We start from the raw sequence: 21,340 nt of genomic DNA on the forward strand, positions 1-21,340 counted from the left end.
ATGATTTCTGGAAAATAAAAAAAAAGAAGAAGAAAGCACACACTGGGACGAGATGTTTTTATGCACACACACACGTTTTTGCATTCACGTAAATAGATCTAAAATGATGAATTTTACGAGAACAGACAACACATGAAAACAGCGGCCCTTAATCTTTGTCGTTATCGTCTCATCCTGCTCCCGCCCTGTTCATTCTGATGGGCCACACATTTTCTGAGCTGATGTAAAAATGCTAAATGATATCGTAATGTACTAATAGGATTTATGTCGCAAGAATGCTAATGAATGTTGGTTGCTAAAGTTAAAGGCGCAATCAGTAACATTTTGATGACTTTGTACAAAGTGGCTGTAATTCATGAGCGAAAAAGACTCGCGAGTGTTTATGATGAAAGCCAGCAGCTCAGCAGCCTCTCAGGTAACACGGAGGCTTTTAAGCTTTCAGTGTTGATGGGTTTGTTCTCAGAGCTTCTACTTTAGATTTTGGAAGTAATGGAAAAAAAAAGGAAATTACAAAAAATGAATAAGCTTTGCTACCACTGGAGTGTTGCTTCAGCCGTGTGTTTCTGAGAGGCGGACCAAGGTGCAAGGACAAATCTCAGGAAGATTGAGATCCATCCATTCTCCCCTTAACTCTGAGCAGTTTCCCAGTCACTCCTGATGGAAAACATCCTCACAGCATGATGCTGCCCCCACCATGCTTCACTATAGGGAAGCTGTTAGGGTTGGTGTTGCTCTTGATGGTCAGAATGTTTAATTTCAGTCTCTTTTCGCCACAGTGAAATACTGCCATTTCCTTACTGCTTAGAGGTGTAGCAGTGGTGTTGGTTCTGTGGCTGTCACAACAGGTGGAGATCATTTGACGCTTTGATCCTTCATAGGTGGATCTTATTTAACTCAGGTTGGGGTTTCAAAGAAAAAAAGCAAATAACGATACACACACCACTTTTCAGTTTTATACATATTAAAATTTTTTGAAAACATGCTTGCTATTTAACTTCATTAATCTGAAGTATTATTTTGTAGAATTTTTTATCGAATAAATTCCAAGCTCTAAAACAACAAAATAAAAGGACGACTAAGGCAGATTAATACTTCTATAACCCACTGTGCGTCCATAATAAACAGTTTGGGATTATTTTTATAAACTACCATTGTTCATCACCAATACAGAAGACCTACTGTGAGGCGCAAAGTCCACAAATCAGACAAAATGGACTCTACACAAGAACATTTTTTTAACAACAGAAAAACAACAGATTTGCACAAACAGTCGGAATGTCCAAATCTTAGCAGACATTACTTTTTGAGAACTGAGGATGTTTCAGACCAACCCAGTGCGAACCTTTTCCTGCCCGGAATTTCAGAAATCAATTCTGAAAGCACGTAGTGAACAAAAAGAACAACTTTGACCTGTCCTCACGGCCAAAACAAAAGGTTCAACGATGAGCCAGATATAAAAGTTTTCTAGTCGCTTTCCCCCACCCTGCAGCCTCGTCTCCAGCTTCCAAACAATGCTGTCGGTGTTTTCGCTCCTGAATCATATTTACCTTCAGAGACTTTCAAAAAGTAAACTGATACTTGGCTGCATAAATGTCAAACAAATTTACCACAACAAGCTAAAGGAAAATATAATCTAGGCATGTTTTAATGAAATAATTTATTTTGTATATTAATGTTTTCCTTCACATGCGCGTATACAAGGAGGATTCTTGATAATCTCTTTTTGTGCGCATGCTTTCTCCATCACGTTCTTCTTTCTTTTCTGGGATTGCATCTTAATTCTAATTTATGGCAGAGAAGCTTTAGTTTGAGTTTTATTAAATAGCAAACTCTCATTATTATGTATCCCCTTAGGTTTGTGGTAGTGATGGGAAGATGGACAGATACTCTCTTTTTTCCAATCAGAAATGTTCCTGCTCTGACCACAAATTCCAGTGTTCTGTGCTTTTTTTTTTCTTTTTTCTATTGTTACCTTCCTTCTTTTAATTTCCTGATATGAATGCACACACCCAAAGGTACCTGCTTTTATTTGATCGGAGAGCGTGTCAGTTAGAATTGGGATTTTTCCGTTAGCTGCTTTCCTGCATTTGATACATTTTAGCGCAGATGTGTTCAGTTTTTGTGGCCTTTGTCGCTGTCTCTTTCTGCAAGAAATCCATTGTTCTTTCCCGATTCGGTCCTCTATCCTTTCATTTTTAACCCTCTCACATTCACCTTCTCTATCTTTCTTTTTACCCATCAATCAGTGAGTATCAAGTGTTCTCTGTGCCTCATCCTTGTCCACATCTGGGACTTTGAACTTGATCTCTGTTTTCATTTCGCCACTTCCTGACTCCATCTTCTTTTCATCACCGAGTCTCACCTGCCAATAGTTTAGAGGTGCAGATGTTTACTTGACTATCTCCAATCCCTAGCTGACAACATTTCATCTTTAAAGTCTCATAAAAGAAAGAGAAAAAGATATGATTGGAGACAACACTTCACAGCTAGCATAGTTTTATTTTTTCCTTTCTCTCACAAGCTTGCACTCGATACCTCAAACATTTCCCTCTCCAGATGAGGTGATGATTTACTTATTTATCTATTTTTTTAGTATTTACTTCATATGCTGCAAAAATACCTTTAAAAACACTCATGACCCTTCTGCGAACTTTCGTCACTTCGGTTTGACTGGAACTCTTCAGCCCTTATTTCCATGCAATGAAGCTCAAAACGAAAAAAACACAAAACTAAAAAAATCACGACAATAAAAAGATTATTTTCCAAAACTCTGGCACACATTAGGACAGCAGGCATAAACAAACATAAAGGCTTAGCATTCCTTAAAGGAATGAATATAGCCCACTGGTTTTTACGCCAGAGTTTTAAACAAAAGATTATCTTCTTTAAAAAAATGATAGACTCCTTATAGCGGTTTTGGTCAAACCTTGAAAATAACATTATGCTTAATTTGTTAATTCTCAGAGTATGTGCTGTAATTGTGAATGATTCTTAACTACTTCCATGTCAAATCTGAGCACAGTATTTCTAAAATCGACTGAGTTATAGCCATTTTTGTGTTTTCTAAGGTTAGCTGTGGCAGCCATCTTGAAATGGGTTGACCCCAAAAGCTATTCAGTTGCGGACGCACATCCATTGATTGCTTTCTGAAAGTTTCATTAAAATCTGTCTTGTGGTTCATGAGATATTCTGCTAACAGATACAGAGTTGACTCCGGTTAATGTTAAAGTTTTAAGGAAGATCTTGTGTAATCAGTTAGCATTCAAACTGTGTAGGGAGTGACTCTCAGCTACTACCACACCAAAGTTTAGCTCAATATCTGTAAAAGTTATATTCATTGTGGACAGCTTTCACTGAGGATATCACTTTGGTAAAAACAGCCCTGCTGGATGCAGAAGTTGTCCGTCTCTACGAGCTGAGGAGCATCCACATAAAAGATGGCAGCTCTTTGAGGTCACCAAAGTCCAGACAGACAGAAATAGTTCAACAAGAGAGGAAAACAGACGGGAAAAAGGGCAGAAAGTCAGAGGGGAGGGCAAAACCTCATCTAACAGGCGAGGAAAGATGTACAGAGTTTGAAAACAGTTTTTATGAAGAGACAAAGAAATAAAAAGATCGAGACAGAGGAAGAGAGGACGGGGCGGAGGCCGGGTGGACGGCTGTGCGTGAAAACAACCCCGAAAGTTAAAAAGGAAAAGCAGAAAGCTGACCACAGAAAAGCCGATGGCATGTTCAGTTCTTTAACTACAGGTCAAAACAACTACACACGCAATAAACACACACATCCCCGCAGAGAGTTATTCTCAGCGATAATGTCTTTAACAGCGCCGAGGCGTTTTTAGGATTCAGTCCTGTGGCAGGACAGCTTTAAAGCCACACTCTGGGATGCCAAGAAGCTGCTTCGAAGACATGAAACATTAAATAAAATGTGACAATAATGGACCAATGGCAGGTTGACTTCAGTTTGTTCCAGCTGATCTGTAATACTGCGGGTGCCACACAGTGATTGGACTCAGATTAGCTCAAATACAAGACTGTAGGAATTCTAACATAGAAAGTCAATTAAAGGTATAGTTCAGATCTTTAAAATGTTTGTTTTTTCAGAGTTAATATATTATCTGTTATAGACAGCTCTTAAATCTTCTAACAGCTCTGAAGGCTCTAAAATGTCATAGCAGTTCCTGCAAACTCTGTTTTAGAAGCCTTTTTCATCCCCATTAATTTTGCATTACATGCTCATTCTCGTCGAACTTCGCGGTTATTCGCAAGTTCACTTTCCAGTACAGCCGGGGGTACTTCCAGTCGGGATATCAGTGTTTCTGCTGGAATCAGTGTGTGATGCAAAAATTGACTGTTTATCAAAATAAATAAATAAATTCAAATGAACTGATGTGAAATTCAGGGGATTGGAGCCGACTGGAGGATTGCTTTGTCTCAGCGCCGCACAGGACCAAAACTAGCAGCGATGTGTGCAACGGTTGATAACAAAGAAGCCCAATTGGCAGCAGCGTTATTTTTTTTATTTTGCCAGACAATTGCCTGGTGAAATGTAAGATTTTCATCACTTTTAAAGTATCTGTGGAAGCTTAAATAATAAAGGCCTGATGGTAATTAAAAAAGACACATTGGGCCTCAAATGTTTCACAGTTTGTTGCGTTAAATTACACTCAGTGTCGGCTGTCCTGCCTAAATAATGAATAAAATCGTTTATTCCTTCAGGGGTGTTCTGCTGAAACAAAGAATTCATTTTTAATCTGTTGGACGGATTGCAGGCTGTTCATTAAAGAGAGTTTTAATGACTAATATGACCTTGTTGACTTTTTTTGTTGTTTTTGTCCTATTAGAATTAAAGTTCTGGCATTCTTTGAGGGAATGCATATCGCCCGCCAGAGTTTTGGATCATCTTCTGATGAGAAATGACAGAGTTGTAGCTGTTTTGGGCAATCCTTGAAAAAAAAAACATTAGGCACATTCTAATGGAGTATTGCAAGATGCCATGCTCAAATTATATGTTGTGCAAAACGCTGAGCTGCTGCCAGATCAAACTTTAGCACGATATCTGTGAAATGTGTTGAATTATAACCAATTTTGTGTTTGCTAAGGTGAATTAGCTGGAGTAGCCATCCTAAATTGGGTTTACTTCAAAAGTTGATCAGTTCTAATATATGCAATGATTATTTTCTGAAAGTTTTATTACAGTCAGTCCAGTGGTTCATGAAATATTTTGCTAATAGTCAAACAGAATGGACTCCTAATAGTTAATGACAAATTTTAAACATATGTCTTGTGCAATCTGTTTGAGGTCAAAATATTTGTTGGGGATTGTAGGTCAGCACCTGTACAACTGATTGAGTTATATCCGTTTTTGTGTTTTTTGAAGTCAGTAGGCTGTGGCAGCCACATTGAATTGGGTTGATTCCAAAAGTTAATCAGTCGTAGATGTACATCCAGTGATTATCTTCTCCAAGTATTATTAAGATTTGTGCAGTGGTTCATGGGATATTTTGCTAACAGACAGACACATGCACGTACACACAGACAAGGGCAAATCCATTATCGTTTGCCTTCGCTTTTCGTCGGCAGGCGATAATAATAACAAACTGCTCATAGATCCAGTCTAGGACCTGAGGAGATCCAAGTCCTCCATGTTTGAAGCCTTGTGTGTGTGTGTGTGTGAGTGAGTTGTTGTGTTTGGAAACTAAATTTTACAAGGAGGCCCTTTCTCTCTCTCTTTTTTTTTTTTTTTGTGGTAAGTTTCTCTGCTTCTTTCCTTCTTTTTGTCTATCAGTCGATTTGTTTTTCTGTTGTGGTTGGCGCTCATTTTAGCCTAAGGACAAGTCAACTCCACACACACACACACACACACACACACACACACACACACACACACCATACTGGCACTAAGCTCAAATAAAACCACAGTGGTCCAGCCCTTGGCAACACAGCCAAGACAACCTGACCACTTTGACGTCCGTATGGACACACACGTACGTATAAACACACACACACACACACAAAGCAGAGAAATCAACGCAGTGCAAAACAGAGTGAAATATTTGTGCTATCCATATTAATATTTGAAATTTTTAAGGAAGAAAACGGGTTTTGCTGCTTTAGTAGTCCGGTGGCGTGTCCATGCAGCTGAACTCTGCAGTGCTGAGAGATTTCCTCAATTCTAGTTTTTAAATAAACAAAATTCTCAGTTTCGACCGATCAGATATGACTCAAGATTGGCAACACAAACTGCGCTGACGAAAGAGATGGGAAGAGTATTCCTTTACTTATTGACGTGTTTGAGTGGGCACGCTACGCCCTGACACATACTCACTCACATACACACACACACACACATATACATTATGTGCACACCCTGTAAGGCCCCAGCTAAAAGCAGAGGGGACTGTTTCCTGTCTGCCGAACCACACCCTGAGTAAAAGAGGGAAAGAACTCAGGGCGCTCCTGAACTTTGGCAAATACTGTTTATCTATAATCCCCAACTTCTCATTTTTTCCATTTGCTGTAAGATTTCGCAAGACAGCGTGCCATAAGCAAAGAGTCGTGTGTACAATGTAAGAGCGTGTTTTCGATGGAGCCTGACTGAAAAAGATTCCCACTCTGCTTTTTGATGTCAAGTTCAAAAACGCTCTTTCATGACTACATTTCTTTTGAACTAAATCTAAACACTTTTCTTCCTCTCGTTCTGTGTTTCCAGCCACTACCACACCAAATGTTAGGTTAATATTTGTAAATTGATTCAGTTTTATAAGGTCAGTTTACGCATTTTAATGATAGTAAAATAGTGTATACTGTATTGATATAATAGTAAAGCTTAAAGAAAATAGAGCAAGTTCATTAAGTGCATCATATGTAAAAAGAAATACAGCATTTTATATTGATTTCTGAACTTAACAGGGAGCCAGTATAATCATGATAAAACATAAGAAATGTGATTCTGTTTGCAGCTCCTATCAGAACTCCAGCATTTTGGATCAACTGGAGAATATTTAGAGGACTTTTTGGGAAGCCGGTAAAGCAGTACTGCAACAACTGAGTCTGCAAGTTACAAATGCACACACAGGGGGGTTTTTTGTTGGCTTTTTTTTGTGTCGCTTTCGAACAAAATGTATCAGATTTTTGAGATAGTGTGCAAATGAAAAACAGCAGTTCTGGGGAGTAGTTTAATACACGAACACACCTACATTCACCAGCAGTTTGTTGAGTTGTGCGTCTTTTTCTAGCTCGGATAAATGCGCATACACAACCCTCCTTAAAAGTAATGTCTTTTTTTAACCTAGACATGCAGGCTTTTCTTGTTGACTACTTCAATTTCTATAAGTTAAGTTATAATTGCTTATAAATGACAAATTTTTGTGTAATCTATAAACTCTATTTTACAACGTAGTGAATAACAACTTATAAACACCACAAAGCTTTCTTATCCCAGGATTCATTTGTTAATAAAAAAGTTATTATTTATTAGGAATGAACTCTTTTCTTGAGCTAAGTTTTAGACATTTACTTATAACGCTGTGTTAAAAGCCTCAAACATCAAATTCTAATCCATGCACATAAATTTGCACAAAGCTTAGAAATAGTTTAGTCATATTTGATGATGCAAATAATTTGGTTTGATGTTCATTTACTTTGGTCACGTAGTATATTTATCTGTTCTTCTTAGCAGGGTGCACTGGCTATTAGAGTCATAAAAGACTAAAATATTATCTCATCTACATACTATTTATGCACCTCTGGGTGTCTGTTTGTACACATTTAACTTGTGCATATGTATGTGTGCATGTAAACGTGTGTGTCTGCGTGTGCGCGCCCAGGTGTGCAGAATAAGAGAAAACTTAGCGATGGATAAAATTGACTTGGCTGGCTCGCTGCTCATATCCACTCAGCCGGCCTTGTGGCTCCGCGCAGAAACTATCGTTCAAAAATCACCCCGAACGGTGATTCAGAGCCCCTCGCTCTCGCTTCCCTCTCCAGCTCCACGGGCTGAACCCGTTTTAGCAGCCAGCACCGCCAGGGAGGGGGACAACGATCAAAACGGAAACCTTCCCATTTATGAATTAAATTTGTTCCACGTATGTATTTTCCACCGTGCTCGGGTTTGCATTAGATTGTTTAAATAAATCAGCTTTTGTGCGTGTGTGTGGCTGAGACGTTACATGTAGCCTCGCATGTGTATCTATGAATTATGCCATTGTTCATCAACTTTGTTTACAGTACACTTGACTTAACCTGATGCTCTGAAAGTAAAACGTTCTGTCTTGGGAGGTCTGACTCGTATTAATCCCGTTGTGATTTTGTTTGCTGGATTCCTGGAATCATATCATGTACCGTAGATTCAGGAAATGGTAACCAAACTGTTGCTCGGCATCGTTTGCTGTTGCTCATATTTGAGCCGCTGGTTTGTTTGTTTTTTCACAAAGAGGAGAAAAAAAAAACAGTGCAACTCTGATTTTGTAAAACCACAACAACAACAACAACAACAAAAAATTACAAATGGCAATCCAACCCTCTGGCCACATTTTGAAGACTTGTACAATCTTGTCAAAGTGCATTGTAACTCATACAAATATGATCCGGGCTGCTTCAGGAGAATTTAAAGACTTTAAAGACTTGTTATTACAGGGTTGCAAAACTATTCTCCACATTTTGCTCCATCCAGTTTCCTAGTCCCTTCTGATGAAAACCATCCCCACACCATGATGCTGCCACCACCATGCTTCCACACTCTAGGGATGGAGCTCTCAGCATGATGATGATGATGTGTGTGTGTGTGTGGCAGGTATTGATTTGCCTTAGAAATGCCAAAAGGTTTGGTCTCATCTGACCCCAGCACCTTCTCCACATATGGGTGAAGAAATTACAAACAGTCCTTTTTTTTTCTCTTGAAGAAATGTCTTTTTCCTGCCGCTCTTTCATGAAGCCCAGCTCTGTGCAGCTCGTGGTGGTCCTGTGGACAGACCCTCCCATCTCTGCAGAGTGAGCTTCGGCCTCCTGATGTCTCAGATTAAAGCTCCGTGAGTTTTTTTTTTGTTTGTTTTTTTTTGCTGGACAACATCTGGTGGCAGAATCTTTCCATTTCCTAATAATGTAAATTCAATATTAGGAAATGAAAATATTCTGAAGCTCTATGCTGGGATTTATTTGTTTATTTATTTTGATCAACCAAACCTGATCTGTACTTCAGAACAACTTTGTTTCTGACATGTGTGGCAAGCAGGTGTAGATCATTTAACACATAGACTTGGTTGGAGCATCAACGCAAAAGGGCTAAAGACGTGCACATGCCACTTTTCAGTTTTATATCTTTTAGAGAGATTTAAAACAAGCTTTTGCCCATTTGACCTTAATAATCTAATCTATTTTAAGAGAATTGTTACGTTTAATTAACTAAATTCCAGTTTGAAAGGCATCAAAATAGAAAGCAAATAGAAACAGAAAGTAAAGCGCACCAATTGTTCTTTTCTTATAAGATAAAATAAAGAAATCTTGAGATATTTTTGAATACTGACCCACTTTTAGTCAAGTTAACTTGGAGTTTAAGTAAATCTTTAAATAAAAAGTATGCATTGCCTCAAAACTGAAAACAAAACTTTTTATATTTTAGTAGTTTAGCATTAAAGCAGATTTTAGGCAATAAATTGCTTCTTTTCCACTGATTTTCTAGTAGACGTGACTTTGGACCTTTTCCTCATCAGCTTCCAAACTGATGAGGAAGAGAATGGCTCTGGCGTTCTGTGTATGTATTGCTTTGATTAAAGTTGTTTGTGAAACACTTTTACAGATGAAGCCACAGGCCTGATAAAACACAATGAAATGAGCCATGAGCGATTATTTACACAATAGGCTTTAACTTAAGCACATCCAACACTCGACTAGAACAATAAACACATCTGGAACATGATAAAACTAAAACGTAATAAAAGAAAAGTTCAGAAGAATTAAAAACAAGCGTGTTCAGTTGTTTTACCCAGCATCGTATTTAGGCTTCCCTCATTCTGAATGTTGCCATTTATCATCAAAATCAGAAAGGATTTTATTTTTTTACTCAGAACAGACGTCCATGTTTATTGTAACAATGTCACCTGTAAGTTTTTTAATATAATTTATTTACAATCATTAGAATACATTCCACGTAACAAAGGAAGAAAAGAAACTTCCAAACCAAGAATTTTAACAGTGGACACAATAACTTAAAAAAAGATGAATGATTTTGAAGAAAAATTGTATAAAAGAAAAAAATAGGCTGCTCAGATTGGTATAAATAAATGCTCCCTTGCTCCTCAATTCCCCTGGGCAGAGAGCGAAAACCAAAGAAAGACGATCTAAACTGGGTGAACATAGTGAAATGGAAAAAGTGAGGAGTGGGTCAGGGCCGAGCCAACCGTCTCACCACAATAACTGTCCTTTTGTCAGACTGGAGCAGAGCAGGAAGCTCACAGAGACACGCCACCGAGGGGATATGATGTATATGTTTGTCTAAACGATGATCATAGAAAGATGATCAACAGAAACAATCAAACATTATAACTGAAAAGCCACAGTAACCACTTTATACAGCATGAGACGGAAACTTTGCCTCAGATTTATTTTGTTCACCAGTACAGGTAACATTTTTTTCCTTGCTAAAAACAAAATTGATCAAATTGATTAGATAAAAACTGAACTACATGCCACCTTTATCATCATGGTACTTCTTAGTTTTGGTCTTTTTATTTGGGGGCCAAAACCATAAACATAAATAAAGATGGATGAAGCGACTCCATTAACTTTGATTGTCCAAAATTGAAGCCAAAACATCCAATTTTATGTTGTATTTTTGCATCCAGTGCACTAATGATACCATACTATACCTTGGATACAAAAGTGCCATCCCAGCATGCTAACAGTCTGTCACGTGGTCAGCTATGGTGTAACATGACACTTTTTAAGCCTCAAATAACTACTTGAAACTAAACATTTTAAAAATGTATTTTTGACCATACAGCAGCAAGGTAAGAACTAATCAACAATCAACTGAAAAAAAAAAAAAAAATCTGAAATGTATTTTTTTAATTTGTAGCCAGGAAAATGTCCTGTTTGTTAATATTGAGGGGTGGGGCTTACAAACTGTAGCCTCCTCTGTGGCTTCAACTTCTGTGTTCCGGTCCTGTCTTTTGTTATAACACATGTTAATGACCAAAACTGAACGAGCACAGAAAAAAACACCTTTCAGTTGCCATAGGCTGGTTTAAAAGACATTTTTAAAACAATAGAATCAACTTTGTTTGTTAAATGGCGTAATCATGTAATGCAGAATCACAGAAATAGACTATCAGTCCAGATGTGGTGTCCTGGTTTATAAGTCCCTCCATGTTTGTTTAGACCCAGGCATGAAACAACTAAGGACTATTGAACAGGGAGTGGTGATAGCTGGAACAGGGGACAGGTGAGCTTATTCGACAGATGAGCTGCAGCTGTGAGGCAGAGAGAGACTGGCGCTGAGGGAAAAAACGGACAGTGACACACAGAGCGAAAGCAAAAAAACAGAAATACATCTAACACAAGTAATCTTCAAGTAAAACAACAGGCAAATAAACTATGAAAAGACTAACAAATACCAAGAAAATAACTCTAACAAAAACTAATACAAAGCCCCAACATCATGACAAAAATAAAAACAAATGGTTTATTTTGGTTATGAACCTTTTTAGCACATACATAAAACAGAATCAGGATAAAGCGAGAAACAAAAAAAATGGCTTCATTTTTGTTCCAGATGTCACTTATATACTGTTGACAACTATTTGACAGAACATCACTCTCAGACCAGACTACCATTTCAATGTTACATGTAAAATGTCCCCATTTATTTTTCTGTACGTGCTTTGCCTTCATTAAGGGTTTTGGAGTGACAGGAGACTATTTGAAACTGGTGAAAGGCGAGAAACATCCAGGACAGGTTACAGTTTTTACTCAGGGCTTAGAGACATGCAAGACAAACAACCACACATACACCTAAAGTCAATTCAGACTCACTAATTAACCTGACGGGCTTGTTTTTGGACTGTGGGAGGAAACCAGAGTACCCGGAGAAAACCCACACATTCATTAGTTTACCTGTTTGTGTCCAGCTGCAGATTTAAAAAGGAAATTTGTATTTTTATTTTTAAGAAAGCTGTTTTGTCGGTCTGGAGAACCGCTGCACTGAAATCAGAAGTTTGACCAACAAAACCTCAAACCTTACTTAAGGTTGTCTCTCATTTCAAACCGATATGCCTGAACAGCGCAGACGTGAGGCCTCACATATCCTCAAACCAGAACGCTGTGCTTTTTTTTTTTCTGGCTGCTAATGTCATATGTCACAGCTGGAACCCGAAAGATTAATATCTGTACTTTTACTAAAAGCCTAAAAGTTTTCAGAACCACATTTTAAATTCTCATCTAAGTCCAGACAAAGAGTCTTTGTATTTGTGTGTGTTTTTCACATATCTAAAGGCTCAGAGAAAGGCAGGGTTGAGTAGAGCAAGAAGAAAAAAAAAACCTAAAACCTCAAAACAACCCAGACAGGCTGCTGATTTGTGAGCAGAAGCGTGTATGTAAAATCTATAAATGCTATCCTGACATATGGACGGACCTGCAGCCAGGCGGCATGTAAACTGAAACCAGATTTACTCTCACGAGTCACGCTTTCCATTAAACAGTATCTCACGTTCGCCCCCTCTGTCCTCCTCCTCCCTTTCCCAAATGAAACCCAACCTACTAAAAAATCTCAAAGCACCTCAAATGCATAAATTCATTTTATGAAAATTGTTTCATTCTCAATTTCGGTGATAGAATTATAAAAACTTTTGATTTAACTTCAGGTGAGCAAATATTCGGATATTACGACCCTCTGTGGGACAGGTTTTATTTGATCGGGCTGTTTGTGATGGATGGCTCCGAAAGTGAAACCTCTTAAAGAAGGTATATCAGGAAAGATCTAAAGTGTGAATAAAAACTCCATTACATTGTCATATTTTACAGGCTACAATTCTCATACGGGCACCGGGGCTTTTATATTGATAACACTAATATTTATATATGTATAAAATATCATTTTCATCTGCATAATCGTCTATCTAATTCACATTGGACTGAAGTGAGGGGAACTCTCAAAGGGCTTTCACATCTGTCCATCAGGAATTGTTTTGTTTGTTTAGAGTTTCCAAGCTGAATCTATCTCGTTAAAACTTGCAAATTTGGTTTTTATACCTAATAAAACAACAAGGATGCCAGATGCATCGCTCCAGCAGTTGTCATTCTGCTTGAGTTGCTCCCACAAGATTTTGTGGTTCAAAATGTAGCCAAAAGCGTCCATCTGCACAGCTGACTACAAGTCTGAATACAACCTTGGTTGGAAAAAAAAAAGTTATCTTCATTAATCTCCCTAATTTGATTTATGCAACTTGTGCAACTCCACTGCACATTAAGCAGAGCATGGAATACGCTGCGATTTGAATAAAACAAGCTTTCTGAATATTCATCATGTTTTTCATACATTAATAATGTTCTTCTCCATCTAATCTATCAATGTATGAAAATACACATAAAGCAAATAAATTCTGCACGTCTCATGTTTGCTACCTGCATGTATTCTGAGTTTAAATATTGATAAAAAAAGAAGAAAAAATCTAATTGGATCAATTTATTCAAATGTCTTTGTTTGTATTAAAAACATTTGGATTTGTTATGTGGTTAGTCCTAATGTCCAAATTAATATTTCATGGTGCTTTAGGTTTAAGTTTCAACACCGTATATGTGCAGTAAATAACAAGGATGTCCTAACCCCACCTCTAATCTAACCTATGACACAAGGACATCGTCATTTTGTTGTATTTACCTATGGCACCCATTGTGCACTCTTTATGTGCATGCTCCACGCCTTGTTTCCTGTTTTTGGTGTAGAGCGCCAAATGCAGTCCTGGCATAATTACTACAACATTTTGGAATGTTTTCAGTGTTTCTACGAGGACAAGGACTCATTAATTTTGCCAATCTGGTCAAAATTAACCCCTATTCCTTTAAATTTAGGGTCGTTCAATGAGCTATTTACAACAGGCAAGCTATTAAGTGTTCATAATATTTTCACATACCCTCTCTTCCTTCCCTCAAAAGATCCAGACTATTGATTTTAGTTGACATAATCTCTCCTGAAAGACCTTCCTTTATTGAGGGTCAGTTCGACGGGATGACGCCTGCGGTGAAAATGTCAAACCCACACAGGAGAAGACGCCTCAGATTTTAGGAGTCCTTTGTCCTTATTCTCCATATCTCACAAACCTGATGGCAGATTCAGACGTTCCCTGTTGTGGCATATTTCTGAACACGATACCAAAGGCAGGACTTGAGACTCATTTCGTTTTGCGTGGCAACAAGGAGAACTTACATAAAAGCTGTAACCATGTTTGTTGGCTCATTCCTTCCACCAATAATAATGGCTGTGGTCATGATCCTGGCTTAAGTCTCCTAGCTGGGCCAGCACGAGGGATCATCATCTATTTTTCTAACTCTCTGGGTCCACCCAAGCTTGAAGATAAAGCACTTGGCAGGAACTGAACACGAAATGAATGCTGTTCTGGAAAGCATTGTTGAAGTTGTGGTCTGGCTGGCAGTTTGGGCAGATATCCGCTACTCTCTGTCTCCCTGCAAATAAGGACTTTATGATTAATATAAAAGTTTTTCTGTCCTTACAGCAGTGTCACTTCAGGGTTATGTACACAAGCATTTCAGGAGATTAAGGTTTGTTTTGTATATTGGAAGTAAAATGATGGCACGGTAGTTTTCAGTTTGGAGTAATACTGTAATAATTCAATTTAAATGAAATGAATGTCTAAATCAAATGAAGTATTTTATAACAGTGGAAATGTAAGGGTCATGGGGATGAATACGTTGGTATATTTTAAGGAGAAAATGAATTTATTTTGGCAAACACATTTATGGGGGAGTTTTAAAACTGACAGGAATGAAGAGTTTTATGTGGAAAATCGAGCAAGCAGGGCGGGACGTCTTCGTCACTCTGTGACCAGTTTTTGAGACCAGCCTATTGGCTTCACTGCCACTATATCCACCATTTATATCTGTAACATTCAAACCACCTTTTTTTCTTAAAAAATCAGAGAAAAGCTGTTTGCAAAACACAGCCTATCACTATGCAGTTGCTGCAAAAAAACCCCAAAAAAACGGCACAAGGGATAACGTGACCAACTGGAAAAAACCAGCAAGCTGCTGCAGAAAGAGAAAATAATCTATTTTTAATAAAACAGACTGACGGGTGGATAAATGGACAGAAAGCTGGATTAGAGAAGGATCAAGTTCAGAAACTAAGACACTAACAAAGGCAGCTGGATATTTATATGTTTATGGTATTTAGTCATTTAGAGTTTAAAGTTGGCTGAGCTTTGAGGAGATTGTCTTATAGTATTCTTGATGAAAGTGTAAACAGAATCTAATTTATCTTTTTTTTTAACCTAATTTCCCAAAAAGGTTAGAAAGCTTTCCAAAATTCAGCAAAAATAAATACATCTCTTTATTGATTCCTTCTTGCAGAACTACAATGATTAGTATCCTTAGTTCCCAAATCTAAGAAAGCCCCCTAATTCAAAGTAAATGTATCTATTTACAATAAAGTGATTCAGTTAAAATACAATTTATTTTCTTTGTACATTTAGCAAAGTACATTTAATTGAACTTTTTTTTGTCTGTGTCATCTTGCTGTTGCAACGTGTGAATTTCACCTCTTATCTTATCTTATCTTATCTTATCTTATCTTATCTTATCTTATATGTGTCTGTTAACAGGGGTGCCTCCAAAAAAAGTTCAAAGTAGTGGCCAGATGGGGGCCACCTATAATCTTTTGGTAGCACACAAAAACCAGAAGCCATAACAGAATTTTAGGGGTTTTATTTTGCTTTTGTCATCCATATAAGCTATATATATTAGAAAAATACTGCGGTATGGAAGTTAGGGCATCGCCTTCTTTGTCTTTTTGTTATTTTATAGATGATATTGGTAATAGAGGAAAACACAGTCACTCTTCAGCTCACTAAAGTTTGTTCTCGCCTCTCTAAAAAAGACAAATATGACATTTTAATCTCTGCACCCTGATTAGAGAACACTGGCTTTCTGCACCATAATATCTCGTACTGTTTAACTACATCCGTTGTCCTTAATCAGAGGCTGGATTTTAGTTTTTAAAATAGAAATTTTAAAATCAAATGGCATTTTATTATTTATTTTTTGAACTGCTAATGTTCAAAAACCAAAAGGTTTTATGTCTAATCCTAAATAGTTTGCTGGTATAAAACATTCACAATTTGTAGAGACGCCCATCAACCCTCTGTCCCCCTGATGCCCCGGACCCCCCTTAAATAAGGACTAAAACAGATTTTTTTTAAAATTTACAGCTTTAAGTTTGTGCTGCATTTCAGAAACCTTCTTAACTTTTTGAAAAACTGCGTTTCTCCAGGTTTTTTTCATGTTTAATGTAAAGTTTAGTTCCAACAAATGACATCAGTGAGGTTTATCACTTCTTTTGTTTAGTATTCCTATTTTTCCTCAGAAACAGATTTGTTTGTTTTTTTATCAGTTATTCCCTGTGAATGTAAAAGGTTTGTGTACAGACTGAAAACCTTCAGTGTTTCATGCAGATGAAACAGTGATGCAGCTCTGATAAACGCTGACTCCAGAGCTGTTGGTCTCAGAGGTTCTCTGCATATTGCTGATTACTGAAATCTGGCTTGTTTTTGTGTTTACAGCTAGTTATTCATTCTTAGCTGTAGTCTCTGATTAAAAACTTGACAGCAGGGATGAAAAGTGCTCTGATCTGAGCTTCTTGTATTTATTTTCCTTCCTCAGACAGTGGAAACTTTGGAAACTTTGACTGGTTTATCATATTTGCAGATCAGAGAGACGTTGGAACTGCAATTTCTCAGTGAATTCAGCTCTGAAAGCATTCTGAGCGTTTTCTATTCTTTTTAGAATAGTTTACTTTATGATGGCAAGAGTTCTCCGCACTTAATGCATATTAACTTCATACATAAAGTATTATTTGTATTTGTGTGTCTGTTAGCAAAAAATCTCATGAACCACTGGACAAACTTTAACGAAACTTGCAGAAAGTAATCACTGAATGTGCATCTACAACTGATTAACTTTTGAAGTCAACCTTATTCAAGTTGGCTGCCACAGCCAATTCACCTAAAGAAACACGAAAATGGCTATAACTAAGTTAATTTTACAGATATTGACCTAAAGTTTGGTGTGATAACTGCTGAGACCAATCACCGACACATATTCTAAGCCCTAAGAGATTGCGTGAGATCTTTGTTTAGCATTTTGCTGTCAACTACTGCATTTGGAGTCAACTCTGTCTGCTGGAAAAATATCTCATCAACTACTGCATAGATTTTAGTGAAACTTTCAGGACAAAAACACTGGGTGAACATCTACACATGCTTAACTTTTGGAGCCAATGTAATTCAAGATGGCAACCGCAGTCAACTCACCTTAGAAACCAATAAAATGGCTGTTATTCAGTCAATTTTAGAGATATTGTGTTAAAATTTGGCATGGTAGTAGCTGAGAGTCATTCACAACACATACTATAAGTCCTACTAAATGCACAAAACCTTTGCCTAAAACTTTAGCGGTAATTGTTGTAAAAATTTGTTAACGTTGCTTGAGACTGTGCATTGAACAATGCTTTTCTTAAAATGGCTTTTGAATAAAGCAAACGATGACAGAAAGCAAAGAATCTGAACATTTCTGAAGGAATTCAGTCAGAGGTTCACGCACAGGACCTGCGGCAGTTGTTTCACTTCTTCGGTGTGACTTTTTGTCTGTGGTCTGCGCAGAACTTTCTCTGCTCCTGAGGTGGTAGATCTAGCAGCTTGTATGCCTGCAGGCTGCAGAATTACGTCCATGAGAGAGAGAGAGAGAGAGAGAGAGAGAAAAAAAAAATCTTACCTTTGGCATCTGAAGGGGCAAAAAAAAAAAAGTTCACTGTAGCTTCCTCCCTGAGGGGTAATGTAGTGTGAGGAAGGGATAACTGTGGACGACTTTTAGCCAGCAGGCTGGTTTTCAAGCGAACTAACAAGACCAGATCAATTATTTATGTCCCGATCCTGAAAGAACTCTGCTTCACTGACACAACATCCCAGCTAACCAACCAAATATTAAAACGTACCATCAATGATAACAGCACACCAGATTTTATCTTTCCCAACATCCACTTTGTGACTTGACTCCCATTTCTGCACGACAATCGAAGGAACATCAGGTTACAATATGTTTCAGCACTTTGGGATGTTTTTAGGGCTTCTTGTCTGGCTGAACTTTATCTGCAGAGTTCTGAGAATATCATATATCATTTTATATGTGTTTTATAGCCAGATAAGAATTTAATTGTTTGGACTTTATTTGCCCTGTGGTTATATAATATTTAGAAATCTTTTAAAAAAATATATGAAGAACTCTCAATACTCCACAATCAAGAAAGACCACTGAATTTAGTTCAGCTTATTATATATACATATATATTTAATTTAATGATCAAACATTTTGGTTTGGGTTTTTCATTATTAAAAAAAATTAGCTCATTTAGATTTTTTTTTCTGTGCAGACATTAAACGATTATCTCATCTCATATGTTACTCAAGAGCTTCAAATAAATACGGTTAAATCAGAGAACTTTATATTACAAAACTGCTTTGTCTGTTTTTTAAGCAGAAAAAAAATCACAACATAAAATATTTCTTCCTAAATTAATGAAAATCTTACTTCAAAGTTGGCTGCAGAAGTAAGTAAATGTTCGGTACTGTTCTTTGTTTTATCTTTAATTTAATTAGTTTAGAAAACACTGCTTAATTATAGTTACTTTTTTGTAATTTAACACCCTTGAGTTGTTCTCTTTCTCTAAGTGAAGTCAATTAATGTTGTTTTCCTGATTCAGTGTGGTAATAAAAATTCAGGCTTTATGAAATTTTGACCACAAGAGGCGCTGTAGAGCAACAACAGCCTGTCCTCCTACTGGATGGACGTTGTTCCCTAGGTGTCCAGTCCTGGTCCTGGAGGGCCACCGTCCTGCATGTTTTATTATTTCCCTGCTCTTCAACAGGTCTTCAGGTTTTGCAGTAGCCCGTTCATCACTCAGTCATTCAGATCAGGTGGGTCAGACCAGAGAAACACCTATTGAAAAACAAAATAGGTATTTTTCCATACTTATCCAGAGCTGGATCTCCATACTTTGTCTGACTTTTCAATCCTGGATAATTATGTGACCTGTTCTGGCAATGTGAGTCTGAATTAGCACAGGCTGAAGTGCAATAATAAAGATTTGCGTAGAAATTAATTCATAAAGACACCATCTCGAGATTCCGGTAACTAAAAGAATATATATAATCTTCCTAATATGTCTTTAAATTGAAGTTTTCAAATAAGTGTATCTTCAGAAATAATCTTTCTCTGCTGGCTGCTGTGATGCAGGGAAATCCCTTCGTATAATGGTCATTGTGAAATTTAGGCATTCAATTTTTCAAATATAGTGCAGAAACTCTAGATGAGATCATTGTGGAGTTTGAGACCTGCACTCTAGTAAACCAGGTGATGCATTTCAACCAACTTTGGATTGTTTTGACGCTTTGGGGATGCAGAATTTGAAAATAATAATAACTCAAAATTGAAAAAAAAAAAAATCCTAATTTTGCCAACACGGGTCACAAATGTCCACCAACCTTGGAGCAGAGCCCCACTTTGAAAGATGCGAACTATCGCTTTAAGGCTGAAAAAGCCCCGAATTTTAAAGCGGACCCGCGCGTGCAATGAGACAGTTACCCCCCTCGCGCTAAAACTGGACGCTGCTGACTTTGATTCGGGGGTGAAATCGCCCACAAAGTGAGCCACGAGGAGTCAGCTCCCGGACTGCTGCAAACAGCTCGGCTTTGAGCGCGTGAAGGCGCGAGGAGAGGTGTGCCTGTCCCTTTAAGAGCCAGTCTTCGGGTGGCTTCTCGGTATTAATAGAGCTGCTGTGTCTTCCTCCTCTGACGTAATGCGCCTACAGAGACAAGCAGAGAGGTCCTGTCACAGCAAAGCGATAACACTTGTCTGAAAGAAAAAGACATGAAAAGAAAAGAAAAAAAATAAGATAACCAGCTGCCCCGCTTTGGTTCTTTGCGGACAGCGAAGCCCTGCTCCGAGCGGCGGAGTAATAAAACTCGGATCCTGCTATAATAACCGAGCAGAACTCCCTCACTTATCAGTCGGTATTAGCCTACTTTATGTGCTGTCGTGAAGCCTTAACTACCCCCCCCCTCCTCCTCAGACCAAAGGAAAAAAAAAAAAAGAGAGACAGCCAAGACAGTCACCCCGTCCGACATCATCAACAAACACACACACACACACAGAGAAAAAAACCTACAAAGAGACGAAGCAGGCAGCCACCATCTTAACAGGCTCCCACACAGAGAAAATGGGCTTATTTTGATCAACAGGTAAGCAAGCACGTTAGCAAGGCAACTCTCTTTTCTTTCAAAGAAAAAAAAAAAGAAAAAGAAAGCGTGAACGCATAGACAGCGCAGGTTTAAGAGTTGCTGGGGGACGAAGTGCACGCGGTGAAATTTGTACGTAAGCCCCCCCCCCCGCGCCTCCCTCCCCAACCCGCCTCCATTCCTCCTTAAAAAAAAGGAAGCGATATTAAGGAGGCAGAATGTTGCTGTTAGCCGTTTGCAGTTTTTTTTGTTTTTGTTTTTTTTTACGACGGACAGCAGTCGGTTTGCGTCTTATGTAACTAACGGCCTGAGCGGCGTCGGGGAGGAAAGAGGGATCCGCTGCTGAATGAGAGGGGAGGAAGAAAAAAAAAAGAGACAGAGAGCAGCACCGCTTTGAATTCACATGGCAATTCACATTTAGGTTAGGACACCCACCAAAACGCTCCGCTAATACAAATTGGGAGTGTAGGGGAGGGGGGGCGCGCTGCTACCGGGAACAGCTACCGCTTTGATTTAGTTTGAAGCCAACAGCACGGAGGGGACGTGGAGTGACTTTGTCGCCTCGCAGAAGTAGGTTTGTGTTTCTTTTCTTTTAAGTTTTTTTGCCCCATCTTTACGAACGAGCGGCATCTTGCTCGACTTGACCGCAGCCGACCGAGAAGCCCATTTGAGAGGGGGCTCCTTTTTTGTTTTTGTTTTTTGTTTTTTGTTTTGTTTCCACTTCTATCCGTCCGGCTTTCATTGATAACTCTCCGAGCCGAGAAGCGCAAACTTGATCCTCAAGTTCAGATTTCTCCCTGATCCGCGTGACGCACGTCGCGGGG

At 38.3% G+C, this 21,340-nt stretch overlaps 1 protein-coding gene across 5 annotated transcripts in view; it reads left to right on the plus strand.

Annotated features, from left to right (window-relative positions):
• The first annotated feature begins 19,942 nt into the window (after window positions 1-19,942).
• Window positions 19,943-21,340, plus strand: part of trps1 (trichorhinophalangeal syndrome I) — a 104,727-nt gene continuing 103,329 nt past the window's right edge. For 2 of the 5 annotated variants that reach the window (XM_025007490.2, XM_017425098.2), the window contains exon 1: window positions 20,946-21,086. The gene's annotated coding sequence lies outside the window, so the exon portion shown is untranslated. The other 3 variants (XM_025007492.2, XM_025007498.2, XM_025007493.2) reach the window with 3 other exon arrangements.

This window comes from Kryptolebias marmoratus, linkage group LG5 (genome assembly GCF_001649575.2).
Source record: "Kryptolebias marmoratus isolate JLee-2015 linkage group LG5, ASM164957v2, whole genome shotgun sequence".
Classification (NCBI taxonomy): Eukaryota; Metazoa; Chordata; class Actinopteri; order Cyprinodontiformes; family Rivulidae; genus Kryptolebias; species Kryptolebias marmoratus.